Source organism: Ipomoea triloba, chromosome 13 (assembly GCF_003576645.1).
Source record: "Ipomoea triloba cultivar NCNSP0323 chromosome 13, ASM357664v1".
Classification (NCBI taxonomy): Eukaryota; Viridiplantae; Streptophyta; class Magnoliopsida; order Solanales; family Convolvulaceae; genus Ipomoea; species Ipomoea triloba.
Genome location: NC_044928.1, coordinates 5,046,291 through 5,061,156, shown reverse-complemented (window position 1 = coordinate 5,061,156; position 14,866 = coordinate 5,046,291). Strand labels below are relative to the sequence as shown.

General features: G+C 39.9%; 1 long non-coding RNA gene across 1 annotated transcript; it reads left to right on the top strand.

Annotated features, from left to right (window-relative positions):
- The first annotated feature begins 7,869 nt into the window (after positions 1-7,869).
- Positions 7,870-10,341, top strand: LOC116001592. Its single transcript, XR_004094247.1, has 3 exons — positions 7,870-7,929; positions 8,038-8,104; positions 10,304-10,341. It is a non-coding gene; the product is annotated as an uncharacterized LOC116001592 (long non-coding RNA).
- The last annotated feature ends 4,525 nt before the right edge of the window (positions 10,342-14,866 follow it).

Sequence of the window (14,866 nt, the reverse complement as noted above, 5' to 3'; positions counted from 1 at the left end):
ATATAGAGATCTGACCTTGATATCATGGTAATCCTTCAGATTTGAATCTTCACTCACTAATTACCAAGATACCCTTTGAGGTGTTAAACAGACGAGGACTTTCTTGTAATATCAAGTATAAGTCGGTGAAGCTTCAACGGATATCACCAGAATGCTCTGATATAGAGTTTGCTCGATCAGATCTTCACTCTTAACATAATAATACTAAACACTACTCTATCTATTTTGCCATAATAAATCAGTCAATTACATCAGTGGGGTTTTAGACTTCAATACCTAACACTTCTAATAGTCAAAACATTTCGAATGATAAGTCCAAAGGTTACGTTTCGATTAGTTGATAAGTGCTAAAGATACATCTTTATGAGGGTCATTTTGGGGTTGTTTTGTGCATAATTGGAGTCCTATTGTGATTGATTTGTGAGAAAAACGCTTGTTTTCTATTACAAGAACTTATGTCATGTGTGTTTTCATGCTTTGAAGGATTTTGGACCAAACTATCTGCTATTAAAATATTTTAAAGTCTTTTCTCTCTCTAGCCTAATTCTCTCTCGCCTTTCACTAGAATTCTGTTTGACTTTAAAAAAATTAATTCTGCCGTATTTTCGCTTTTTGGTCGTGACACATATTTGACCGGTTTGAGTAATCTGGCAGAGGAGGGAGGTCCGTTGGGGCCTCTGCCCTAGCAGATGATGAAAGAGGGTGGTTTGGTGGTGGCTCAACCACCGGAAAAAATCCAATTGGATCTAAACAAAGTAGATATTGAGGGGAATATGGATATAGGGACCGATCATTCAGATTCGGAGGCAACACAAGACGAAGATATGGAGTGGAGGGTTAGAGACTCGACCAGAGGTATTATGGTGCAACACCAAGCGTCAATGGCAGCGATTAGATAACAGAAACATTAACAAATGATCGCTTAATCTCAGAAAAAGAGAGAGTGGAAGGTTTTAAAATTCGATCGGAAAAAGAGACCTCCGAAATGGAGAATTGCCTGCCTCTTGCAGGTGATCGCCAACCTCTTGAGGGAAGTCAGAGGAGTGAAAAAACATATGGGAGAAAGACTACGACTCAACCTGTGAAGGGAGACTCCTTTGCAAAGGAGACGATGATCATTGGTGAACAAGGACCACCATTGTTGATCGAGCTACTGACTCGATCATTGACGGGAATAAAAATGTGCAAACTGGGGAAGACAATGCAAATGTCGCAAGTAGAAGTGCATGTAAGTTCTCTATTGATCCTATTGAAGTTAATCGACCAAGCATACCAACTATATGTGAAAATGATCCAATGAGAGCAGAATCTGAAAATGTTGGCCCTAGAAATATGGTTGATACAATGAGAAATGGGGAAGCTGGGACTAGAATGACTTAAGGGCAATAAGCTCAGGTAACTAGAAACCAGAAAGCTTCTTGAAAAAATTTTGCAAATATGTTTTCAGGGGATATGAGTAAAGGAGAAGGAGGTAATGTGTTTGGGGGACTTCCTCAGCCCACTATCTCTAAGAAAACTCCAGGAGTTCATAAAGGGATACCAGTGATTAGGTTTGGGGAAGAAGAGGTGTCCCAACTAAATGTAATTGAAGATCATCTGTTGGTGGGGAAGTTTTCCTGGGTAGACCTCCATTGGAAGACATCATGAAATACTTTGCCACAAAATATGTAACACCCTGGACCTACCTTCCCGTACATCCGAGGGAGTTACCACCACACCTAGAGAGAGTGTTCTATCATTTAGCGATGAACCTCACTCTAGGTGCACAGGCAAAAAGGAAACTCTTCTAACCACAACAATCACCCAACAGATACTTAAGCACTTTTATACATATTAACTGAAAAAGCTCCATTAGGCAATATACATTCTTGCAGTTATACATACATAAGATTGCCCCTCGGGCCAAAATACCAAACAAGGTTCAACTACGACCCAACTGGTCGTGCCTAGCCATCACTAAGGCTACAAAAAGTATGTACACCAAAAACTCCCAAGGACTCCCAAGAACCCGACGTCTAGTCAATCATGCGGTACATGGGGCCGGTGAACTCTCCCCAGACCAGGTGCCACTCCCCCTCGTACCAGGTGATATGGTCCAAAAACCGAGAAGTAGTTATGACCATCGACCATTCCTCCCAAACGTCCCGAGGGCTAGGGTCCCAAGGGTATGGATAGTGCACAATGAACTCAAGGGGATCGCTACCATCTAAAGGCTCTATGGGGTAGAAGCCATAAGTAGCCTGGACCTCATCCATAACAGGGCAAGAAACAAAAGGGGCCGACGGAGCCACAGGAGTATCTGGATTGGTGGGAGCTTCGGGAGCATAACCAGGTGCGTATGGGTCTTCTCCCTCCATCATCTGTATGTACTCGTCATAATCCATGCCTTCACAAACATACTCCGGTGAACTTTCGGAGTTCACCGGGCTACAGGAACTGACACTAGATTGCATCTGTTAGGAACACAGTGAAGTGTAGTTAGCACGACGGCTAAGTAAGGATATCCGCGGGTTATTCAAAACTAAATAAAGGTTTTGAAAAATTATTACATGGAAACCCTATACCTTACTCATCGGCAGAGATTCTACCTACAACAATTATAAATAACAACTTGCACACACAATAGGCAAAATTCAATACCATCTCAAACCATTTTCCCTCTTGACAAGGTCATTTGATAATCATTTATATACCCGAGAACATATTGTTAAACAATTAAGCATACTAGTAAGTAATGGAACACATAAATCACACATTTTGCTCGCACTCACTTTAGCTGCAAAATCCTTCCCCTCATAATGAAATTCTCATCACTTTTCACTTTTCAAAGAGAGAGTTCACCCACAACCTTTGTGTACTTAAATACTTGTCACATCTTTCTTTCCCGTAGCTACGGCGTAACTACATTCATATTTCAAAATTCCACTTGGTCCTAGATAGAAAGTGTGAGGCCTTTGGAGTCCTTTCTCCACTTTTGACCACTTGGATCGTTGAACTCGGGTTCAGTGGTCATCGCCCGGTCTAATACTGATCCCCTGGACTTATAGGAGCGTTGGAATGATTCCTAGCTAGCCTCACTAGGTTCATAAGAACGACACCTACTCGAACATAGAGTGACTATACTTAAGTGTGCACACCCCCGTAAGAGTACCTTTTCCTTCCGGGTGATATAGTACTCGGCGAATAGACTTCGCCCACAGTATGAATGATCATACACATAACTACCATGCGGGAAAGGCACTTTAAGCTCATCTTTATCCCGTAGGTTAACAAGGTCCTTCACCACTTTTACTAGAACTAAGGTTTGAAAACATTTTTCTACTCTTTTCCCTTTCTTGCTTTGAAAATATTTTGGACATACTTGGGTCAATTCCAATACTCAGAAATTAATTCTCCCTTTAAGCCAATTCAAAAATTCCCCTTTTCTTTTGCAAAACATTTGGATAATCCACTAACAACCTTTCACAATGGTAATTCAAGTGTGACTAACCCACACTTTCAACCCCACATTTTTCACATAAGTCTCATTCTTGACACATACATCTCAACGCATATAACATATACACTTCCCAACCTTAACATAGGCATAACACACAAAATATATTTATTCTTTACAAGCACATAATGCTACTTCCTTATACTATTTATAAGCTCACACTACCTACATAACACATGTGCCTAACTACATAGTATTACTCTTCTTACTAACAACATATATAATTATGGTTTATACATACCATATACTATACACAAAATGTGACATTTTACCATGTATATATACATATATATATATTTTTGGCACACACACACACCTATATCTATATATATATTCACAACACACACTTACATACATACACCCACACGTCACACACACATATATATATACATAGATACATAATTCCTCTTCTTTCTAGTATGTATATTCCTATCATATTCTTGCTATACAACTAAGGCATAATCTTCACATAACACATAGGTTTTCATGTTCACAAGTTAACCACAAACAATAACTTAACTATCAATTATCTAGTTTCAAACAACCTCAACCAATTAAAGGGATTCCTTACCTCAACCGGGTTACTAATTCCGTAGAAGACTCTTGGAGTTGATTTTCCCCAATTTCACCTTAAAACCCTAAAATTCTATCAACAACATAACACATGATTTTAAGAAATCTTAACTTAGATTCATGTTCTAGGATGGAAAATAAAGCTATTTACCGAATAAAATTGGAGTTTTACCGAATATTTTGAGACTTGTGTAGAAATCTTGGCTATGGAGTGTTGAAGCTTGAAGAAGAAGATGAAGATCCCACTCTACTCCCTCCCTCTCCCTATTTTCGGCCACAATGAAGAAGAAGGGAAAAAAATTGCTTAAATATTTACCACTCATTGGTACTTTTTGGACTATCTCACTTGGTTTGCGAGTGAGTGGCATCTAGTATGGGGAACATACTCCGGACCGGTGTACCGCCGCTTGGAGTAGATGGTTGGTTGGGAAGGTTTTGGAAGAACCTGTTTTGTGTAAATATTTTTTTGTAGCCATAGTAAACTTAGTTGGCTAGTAAGTTTGTAAGTAACTTTATTCTTGGTGTTTTGGGACCCTAGTGGTCAACTCTGGTATATATATATCCGTAGCTGATCTAGCTACTTTTGTTTCTTTCTGCTGAAGTGAACATATGGTTATGTCAAGTAGAAAGTGTGTGTGTGTGAATAGTTTTCTTCTTTAGCCTGTGCATCTAGAGTGGACTCTACCGAGGTCGGTCAGGGTTTAGTCTAGATGTAGCGGTAACTACTCCGGATGTAGGGTATAGCCGGGCCGGGGTGTTACAAAATATATCTTGAAGGGGTTATTGGTGATAGGATGGATTGACCCTAGACATGTGTCCTTGGCCTTCTCCTAGGAGGCTAATTCTTTGAACAATCTGATGAAAGAACAAGTGATGTTTGATGGTGGTTATAACATGAGAATATTTAAGATGGACAATGGCTTTAGTATTGAAAAAAGAATCTAGCCTAGCCCAAGTGTGGGAGAGGCTTCCAAAGCTTAGTGCAAATTTGTTTAATCATGTGGCCCTTAAACAATTGTGTAAACCTATTGGAAAATTCTTGACATCAGACTATGCTACTCTCCACTTTACCAGGCCAAGTTATGCCAAGGTAAAGGTGGAGATGGATTTGCTTAAACCTAGGATAGAAGAAATGTTTATTGGTTTTTCAGATAAACCAGGGCAAGAAGACAAGGGATATGTCCAAAAGGTGGAGTATGAAAGAGTGTCTGCCTACTGTGGAATATGCTTCAAACAGGGCCATAGTGCTGAGCACTGCAGGTATAAGATCTTTGCAAGAAATTACAATGCAAATAACCCTCCAACAAGAGGGGAAACAATGGGAGGAATTCCTGGTGGTTTAGAACCAGTGAGGGGTAAGAACGAGGTTAGGAATAAGATTGAGGGTAGTAAAAGGGAAGAAGTAATAGCAGGGAAAAGAGATCAGAATGGCAACAAAATTATGGGCAACAAAGGGGTTGGAAAGACAAATTGGAAAAGGGTTACAGGAGGGTGAGGGAGAAATAGAAATATTAAAGAGAATGATTGAAGAGGGAAAGATCAGGGAGAGGGAGAAAGAGCTGGAAATGGAAAGATTGAGATCAGAAAAAGAAAAGAGTGATGTGGGGTTGGAAAGACAAATTGGGTATGATCCAAGGGTAGAGAAAGAGAGTTATGAGTCTGGAAAATGTGATGGATCCAAGCAAATAGAAAAGGAGGGGGAAGGAGAAGAGGAAAATATAAGAATAGGAGGTGGAACATACCATATCCTGGGGCAAATAGATGAGGAGGGAAATACGATTGAGAATGTGGATGAGAATGAAATTGATCCAGGACCTACAGGACGAAGAGAGGAGATAGAAGGAGAAAGCAGTTTGGAGAAATATGACTCTAAGGATAAGGATTATTCCTCGTCCAAGGACAATGAGGGAGAGGAATGTGAGGAACAACAGAGGGGGAGAGAGGTAGAGGTGAACAAAGAAAGAACTTATAAAGAGAAGCATGTGTCACCTCCAGCTTGCACAAGAACTAGAGCCCAAACAAATGTTCCTAATGTGCCTAAAGTTGCCACTGTTGGGAGGGGTAAAAAGACCCCTCAAAGAAGAAGTAAATGAAGCTATTATGTTGGAATGTGAGGGGAGTGGCCTCCCAAGGCTCCCCTCGTAGACTCAGAAACTTGGTGAGGAAGTTTTGTCCATGCATTGTGTGTATTTTGGAACCATTTAGAAGCAGTGAACAGATAGATGTTATGGGAAGATCAATTGGGCTGAGTAGGTATCGAGGCATTGGGAACAATAAAATTTGGATCTACTGGTCTGAAGAGTTGGAAATGTTAGGGGTTGAAATAAGGGAACAAATGGTGACAATCAGAGTGAAAGCTGCCATAATTGAACAAGAAATACATATTACTGCAGTTTATGCAAAATGCAGTAGAAGAGAGAGGGTAGAATTGTGGGATCAAATTAAAGAGTATGGGGAAAGACTGCAAGAAGGGTGGTATGGAGTGTGATTGGGGACTTTAATTGTATCCTCAGGGTAGATTTAAAGAAGGGTGGGGTTGCGTATGATATGGCAAAAAGCAGGGATTTTCATAACTGCATTGATGGGGTAGGGCTAAGGGAAATGGTATTTTATGGCAATCCATTAACATGGTGGAATGGAAGGCAAGGGGATCAAGCAGTGTGGAAAAGGTTAGATAGAGGTTTTGTAAATGACAAATGGGAGGAAAAATTGAAAACATACATGCAATATTTAAATAAGGCAACATCAGACCACTCACCACTGATTGTCAATATAGAGCCTTAGCTGAAGATTGGAAAAAGGCCATTTGGTTTTATCAATGCTTGGAGTGAGCATGAGGGGTTTTTAGGTGTAGTTAGGAGGGCATGGGAGGTGGAGGTAGAAGGAAATGCAATGTACAGATTTGTGAGCAAATTGAAAAATGTGAAATATACTTTGAAAAAATAGAACTGGGAAGAGTTTGGGGATATTTTTTAGAAAGTGAGGGAGTTGGAAGAGAGAGTAAGAGATTGGGAGGATAGGGTGCAAACAAATGGGTCTGAGGAGAATATGATACAATATAAGAAGGCATAAACACGGCTACAGATAGAAGTAGTGATAGAAGAGACATACTGGCAGCAGAAAGCTCATTCTGAGTGGGTGGTTGAGGGGGAGAGGAACTCAAAATATTTCCATGGGCTAGTGAAAGAGAGGAGAAGGAGACAAGTGATCCACAAAATAAAAAATGAAGAGGGGCAGTGGGTGTAACCCCTCGTCTTTTCGAATAAGATTAAGGTTCGAGAAGTATGTCTTTAAGCTATGACATTCCTGAGATGAGTGACCGATGCGTCAAAAGGATTTTTATAAGGAAATATAGTTATTATTAAGCTGCGATCGTTCGTCCTGGTCACGAACCGTAAAATTTTTAGGAACTAGTATTTGGACTTGTTTGTCCTAGGAAATGGATTTCTAGACACCATACTATTATTCTTGAATTTCCTATTTAATTAAATCAGCTCATAGCAGCGAAAATTTATTTTGATCGTACATCGCTAAATTTCGCGGTGTACCGAACCTAGCCCAATTTTGAGGGTTAGTCTGGAATAAATTTTTAGTTTCGGAAATTATTCTATCTGGATTATTTTCCACCGAAACCTTATCTGTTTGGACCCCAACTGATAAGTTGGAAGATATTTTATTATTTTATTATTTTTTTTCCAAGCTTATCACATAAGATTGGGATCAATATAAAAGCAATTTCCCATTTCTTCAATTCTTCATTCCCATTTCGAGAGGAGAGAGAGAGATGATTCCATTTCCATCTTCTTCATCCAAGCTTCAACCACCATAGCCAATTCCTTCACACCTCTTCAATTTATTCGGTAAATCGTTAATTTTATTCGGTAGATAGTCTTATATTCCTCTCTAGATTCATAATCTAAGTTTAGATTTCCTAAATTGTGTTGTTATGATGTTGGATTCTGGTCTAGGGTTTCAAGAAGAATTTGGGGGAAATCACTCAAAGACTCTTTCTAAGGATTTTAGTAGCTAATTGAGGTAAGGAATTCCCTTAAGTTGGTTTAGTCACTTGAAATTAGATAATTGATTATTTGGTTGAAATATGGTGTTTTTTGGAGCTTTGGAAATATTTTTGTATACATGTTCATAGCTTGGATATGCTTGTATATGTTATATTTATGTCCATATAGGCTTATACTTGTGAAAATAGTGAAAGGAAATCAGGGTAGATTCTGGCAGTAACTTCCGAGATTTATTGGGAAAAATTGGTAAGGTATTTTAATCCTATTTTTTTAGACATGTAGTTCTATAAGTGTAGAACCCGCATATAAAATTTCATAATGATCGGAGTAGTGGAAGTATGGTTTTCGAATTTTTCTCCAAAACTGGTCCAGAGAGAGAAAAATTCCGGACAGCACACTGCCAAGGGCAAAGATGGAATTTTCTGTGTTTATTTGCGGACCAAAATGACCAAAACTTTTTATGGACATCAAGTACTATGAGTTGGGATCCTACCATAAAAATTTCAAGTGAAAAAGAGTTCGGGAACTATTTTTACCGGCTCAATCTTTGGGACTGCGCCAAGCTGAAATTTTCTGAATTATGCTTAGTATGATTATGGATGTGTTAATGATAATTGTGAGGTAGTTAGTGAGTTAATGGTGATTAGGTGATGCTAAGGACGTGGATTATGACTATGTTCTACATAATACACATATATACATATATACGTGTATGTAGTATATATATATCATATGTATAGGATGTATATATGTACATATATACACACATTACCCGTTTATATACATATATACGTGTATGTAGTATATATATATCATATGTATAGGATGTATATATGTACATATATGAGTATGTATGTATATTTAAATAAAGTGTTGTAGTATGTATATATTTGGGTATGTGTACCTTAAGTGAATATGCATAAATATGTGGAACGTGTTAGGCTTATGTGGTATGCATATATACCTACGTGTAGGGTGATGATGGAAAATGTTTTGAGAGACAAGACTTGTGAACCAAGGTGAGAATGGTAATTGATTTCAAAATGGGGACTTGATTTTGTGAAAAATGTCCAAAAATGATTTTGACTCAAGGAAGATGAGAAAGNGTATGTATATTTAAATGGAGTGTTGTAATATGTATATATTTGGTATGTGTACCTTAAGTGAATATGCATAAATATGTGGAAAGTGTTAGGCTTATGTGGTATGCATATATACAAATGTGTAGTGTGATGATGGAAAATGTTTTGAGAAAGATGTTTTGAGAGACGAGACTTGTGAACCAAGTTGAGAATGGTAATTGTTTTCAAAATAGGGACTTGATTTTGTGGAAAATGTCCAAAAGAAGATGAGAAAGGAGGGGAAATGTTTTTAAAACCTTAGTTTCAAGAAGTTAAAGAGGACCTTGTCATTTATATTACCTCGGGCTATAGTACCGATGGTCTTCTTCAATATATGTACGGCAGTATACGCCAAGCCTCTACGTCACTTCGTCAGGCGTAGGGAGTTTCTGCGTCACTCAGTCAGGCGCAGGTTTTATTCATACGTAAAGCGCGTCAGGCGTAGGGAGTCTCTGCGTCACTCAGTCAGGCGTAGGGAGTCTCTGCGTCACTCAGTCAGGCGCAGGGGAGTTTTCTATATCACTCAGTCAAGCGTAGGCCGTGGGGGTGTGCACACTTAAGTATAGATACTCATGTCATTTTCGGGTTGGTATCAGCTTTATGGACCTAGGTGGGGCCAAACTAGGGACCATAATGATGAACCTTCGTCCAAGGGATCACGAATGAGACTTGGGGCAGGACCGTAATCCCCATGTCCAGATCCGATTTCGGTCTAGTCAAAGAAACTTGTATCCTCAATAAGGTCTCTTACTTCTAGTCAGAAACTAAGTAGCGTTTTCGTAATTAAAGACAACTAGAGGTCATAATTGCGGCAATGACATATGTAATAGACATGGCTAGTGCTGAAAACCTAGCCTGAATGAAAAAGAAGTCAAAGGCAACCTAGTTTGATGAACTAGGAAATTTGAGTAAGGAAATGTGTTGTGACTTATATACTCATTATATGCNGTTTTGAAAGACCTGGACACCATATTTGGTAATGTGTATTTACCTTTATGAAATATTTGTCAAAACTTTTACCTGATGGAAGTGACAAATGGATTACCTTACTTAGCCGTCGTGCTAACTACACTTCACCGTGTACGTCATTTCAGATGTCATCCAGTGAGGGATCCTGTAGCCCGGCAAACACTCTTGATCATGTTTGCCCGGGACCTACTTTTGTTGGTCAGATTCTGCATGACACGTCGGGTAGAGACCCGTATTCTCCACCCTATTCTCAAGGCTACTCTCCAGGCTATACTCCAGCATCCCCTGACTATACTCCAGCAACCCCAGTCAGCCCAGTAAATATCTTTTGGTAACCTTAGTTTTGGCTGACTCTAGTCTGTTAGGTTGTGGAGGACCCGGAGTTTGTAATGACAGCCCGTCGGGCAAACTCTTGTAGATATCTTTTGATATTAATATATATATATATATATATATACCTAAAATATTATATTTTGATGTTTGGGGTGTTGATGTTGAGTGAAATTTCTTTTAGCCTGTGCACTGAGAGTGGAAGTTTTATCAAAGAGGTGATAGAATTCACTCTAAGTGTGGCGGTAGCACCCGGTTTTCTGTTGATATGATGTATAAGCTTCCGCAGCGTTTATTACGGATTTCGTGATAAGTGTAAGTCTTGAGAACCGGGGTGTTATAGTGGGTGAGTGATCAGGAGCAGATTGCTAATATGGTAGTAGGGTATTTTCAGTCCTTGTTCACTGCTGGGGCAGTGGACTTGGATTCTAACATATTTGATTGCTTGCAGGTGAAAGTAACAGAAGAGGAGAACCAAAGATTGATGGCAGTTCCCACAATGGAGGAGATAAATACAAGTTTTTTTAGCATAAAAGCTACAAGTGCTGCAGGTCCATATGGATTTGGAGGTGGATTCTATCAGAGTTGCTGGGAGGTAATAAAGGTTGATCTTTATGAATTTGTTAAAAGTTTCTTTCAAGGGAAGAGTTTGACAAAGAATATAACACACAGCACAATTGTCTTGATCCCTAAAGTCATGAATCCCTCCTCATTTGCAGAATTTAAACCAATAAGCCTTAGTAATTTTTTGTTGTAAAATTCTAACTAAAATAATGGTCATGAGAATAATTGATATTTTAGCTAGGGTTTTATCTCCAAATCAGGCTGGTTTTTATTAAAGGGAGGGATCATTGACAATATTCTCTTGGCCCAAGAATTGTGCCATGGAATGACAGTTGCCAATGAAGATATGGTCCTAAAATTAGACATGTCTAAGGCATATGATATAATGGCTTGGGATTGTGTTTTAAATGTGCTCAAAAAGCTAGGATTTTGTGAGGGATGGGTTAATCTGGTGAATGGGACGGTGAACAATATATGGTATTCTGTGATAGTAAATGGGGTGCCAAATGGGTTCTTTCATTCTACAAGGGGTTGAGACAATGAGACCCTTTGTCCCCTACTTTGTTTGTTGTTGCAGCTGATCTTCTCTCTAACTTGCTTGAAAAGAATGGGGTTAGTTTTACCCAGCCAAGTGGGGGACCAAAGATCAGTCATCTTGCATTTGCAGATGACATGATTATCTTTTCATCTGGGAAGGGTGGGGCTGTGAGAGAGGTTATGGAAACTTTGAAAAAATATGAGGGGCAATCAGGGCAAATGGTGAATAAAGAAAAGAGTTGTTTTTACATGCATTCAAGGGCTACAAGAGCAACAGTGGATAGGGTGAGGAGTGTAACTAGATTTTAGAATAGGGAGTTTCCGCTCACATACCTAGGCTATCCAATTTACATGGGGAGGAAGAGAGTCTCTTTATTTGGAGGTTTGATAGCAACGATCAATGCTAAATGCAAAGGATGGCAGAATAGGTTGTTGTCACAAGGGGGGAAGGTTGTGCTCATAAAATCTGTGCTGGAGGTTATGCCTTTACACATGTTCTATGTAGTTAACCCCCCTAAAGTAGTTGTCAAGCAGATTGAGAGGTTGTTTGCTGACTTCTTCTTGGGCATAACAGATGGCAAGGGAAAATACCATTGGAGCTCATGGAAAACTCTGGCAAAGCCTATTGAAGATGGAGGGGTGGGGTTTATGGATTTGGAAGATTTGGTTATGGCAGCAGGAGCAAAACTTTGGTAGAAGTTTTGGACTCAAAATTCTTTGTGGGGGGGGGGGGGGCTTGACGGCAAAATATTGTAAGAGTCCACCGAGTCTGTAGAGTGTGGCGATATAAGGGCTCTCATGTGTGGAGGAGAATGATAGAAACTAGGGAGCAAGTGGAAGATGAGATAGTTTGGAGGATAGGAAGGGGGGAGGTGAATGTTTGGTGGGATAATTGGTTAGGAGTAGGGGCTCTGGCCAGAAAGCTGGGGCTGCAAGGGAAGGGTCAGTCTAAAGAAAAGTTGAAACAATATGTGAGAGATGGATGACTTGACTTGGAAANTTGGGGGGGGGGGGGGGTCTTGACGGCAAAATATTGTAAGAGTCCACCGAGTCTGTAGAGTGTGGCGATATAAGGGCTCTCATGTGTGGAGGAGAATGATAGAAACTAGGGAGCAAGTGGAAGATGAGATAGTTTGGAGGATAGGAAGGGGGGAGGTGAATGTTTGGTGGGATAATTGGTTAGGAGTAGGGGCTCTGGCCAGAAAGCTGGGGCTGCAAGGGAAGGGTCAGTCTAAAGAAAAGTTGAAACAATATGTGAGAGATGGATGACTTGACTTGGAAAGGTTAGGGGTTCATGTAGAAGAATTAGAGGGGTTGTATGGGGAATTTATAATTGAAAATGAGAGGTGGATGCAGCAGTGTTGAAGCCATCAACCAAAGGTGATTTTAGTATGGCTTATGCAAAGGAATTGTTGAGGAGAAGGAGGAGAAGTGGAATGGAGACAGATAGGAGGTGGTGGTTTAAAAAATGTTGGCCAAAGCATGTGCCATGGAAAATGGCTTTTCTAGCATAGAGGGTTTTAAAAAAGAAGTTACCAACTGATGATAGGCTGCTGAGTTTTGAATATAATGTAGTCTCCAGGTGTTATTGCTATACCAACCCAAGCTTTTGCAGCTTGCAACACTTGTTTAGTAATGGAGAAGTAGCTGCACAGGTTTGGAATCACTTTGCAGGGTCAATGGGCCAGGGATAAGGAGGCAGGGAGAAGGGATTATACAGAGATTTTATGATTGATGGAAAGGGACTTTTGTGAGGGAAAATAGAATGATGAAGTTCATAAGAGAAAGGCTGCCTGTACTGATAATGTGGGAGCTGTGGGTGCAGTTCACAAGCTGTAAATATGGAGGGGGTAGTAGATCATCACCTAGAGTGATTTTAAAAGTGGGTAAAGGAATATCTGAATGCATAAATAGGAGATGGCCACAGTGGGATCCATTCCCTCCTAATTGGGTTTGGATCATGAAAAAGGCTAAAGGTTTTGGCTGTTAGAGAATAACCCTTGCAGTATGTTGGGAGAAGCCTCCAAGAGGTTGGGTGAAGATCAACTGTGCAATTAGCATGAGTAGGGATATTTGTGCTTACTTTCTGAGAAACTCTAATGGCCTATTGAGACAGGAGTTTATTCCAGAGGTGAATTACTGGGTGTAGCTTTGAAAGAGATTGTGGGAATAATGTTGGGTGATTGTTAGAATTGGAGTAGGATAAGGGGTTTTGTGAGGGTGGTAATTGAATCTAATGATGAAGAGTGTCTAGGGGATGAAGTTTTACCACAAGGGTGGAGTGGTGCTGGTAGAAAGTGTAAAGAAAAGGTCAATTGTGTGGTTGAGAGCCTGGTGGAGAGGTGCAAGGGGCAGAATGTTGTGTTTAGGAAGTTGGGGGGCTGCCCCATGGATTCAATCATCTTTTGTCACTTGAGGGCTTGCCCTAGTTTCTGTTTGTACCAGGACAAGATCATGTGTGAGACAGTAGAGTATAAAGGCTGGGTAGGAATGACTAGCTGGTTTGTGTGGGATCCGGGGGGCTTTTGTTGAAAGAAGAGAGAGGAGGGATGTTGCAGACTATGCAGGAAAAAAAAAAGAGGGAAGGAGGAAAATGAAGAGAAATGAGGAACAAAGCAGATGTAGAAAAAAATGAGGAGTTAAAACAAAAAAAAAAAGACAGAATAGGAAAGATGGAAAAAAGAGAGAGTGTGGGAAGAGTTTGACTTTTTTTTTCTGGCAGGTTTAAGCAATTTGGCAGAGGTGCTGGGGAGGAGGCTATGGTGAGGATTCCCTAGAATTGAGCTGAGCTGAAGATGTATAATATTTGGCTGTATTGGAAGGTTAGAAAGTGAAAATGCTTTCATTTGAAGGAAGACATGTTCTTTCTCATGGTATCTTATCCTTTATCCCATGTTACACCATGCAAATCATTTGGATGAAGAATTCAGAAGGAAAATGAGTCCCTTTGAGCATCTGTTATCACAAAAAAGTATAACCCATATAAGCTTGATATCACAAAATGGAATGAGAAGTAGGGATGCTGAAACCTTTGGAAAGGAATAGTGAGGAGCAGGGGGATTATTCATAACCACCCTAACACTGAAGTCCAATGGAGAAGCTAGCAGATTAATGACAAATTTTCAATCACAAGGGAGTATGATGCAGTAGTGTGAAGGACGGTGTTGCAATGGATAATTGACATGTGAACCATTGATGTCGAGATTCAAACTGACTGTGAGGAAGTGGTAAAATCCATCTGAGGAAGTACACACCAC